Raw genomic sequence first — 424 nt, 5'->3', positions numbered from 1 at the left:
AAAAAAAAAAAAAAAAAAAAATAAATAAATAAATTACATTCTATCTTCTGCATCCGGTCCTTTGCTAGTTCTGTTAGCTAGATTGGTGTTATCTATAGCTGTATAAATATCATCATTATTATTAAAATCATTATAAAAACGAGGAAGAATATGTATATGTAAATGTGGTATTGTTTGTCCTGCTTCTTTTCCATCTTGTATTGAAACAGTTAAACTTTTTCGGGTGTATAGACACCTCAATACCTCTCCTGCTGCCTGCACTAAACGAAATATATCCGATACCTCCTCAGGCTCTAACTCACACACACTCTGCAGCACAAACACAAACAGCAGCAGCAGCAGCAGCAGCAGCAGCAGCAGCAGCAGCAGCAGTAGGAGGAGGAGGAATAGCAGCAGAAACAGCAGTAGTAGTGGCAGTAAGAGC

Source organism: Eimeria mitis, genomic scaffold (assembly GCF_000499745.2).
Source record: "Eimeria mitis Houghton genomic scaffold, Emh_scaff4066, whole genome shotgun sequence".
NCBI lineage: Eukaryota > Apicomplexa > Conoidasida > Eucoccidiorida > Eimeriidae > Eimeria > Eimeria mitis.
This window is presented reverse-complemented; position numbering follows the sequence as displayed.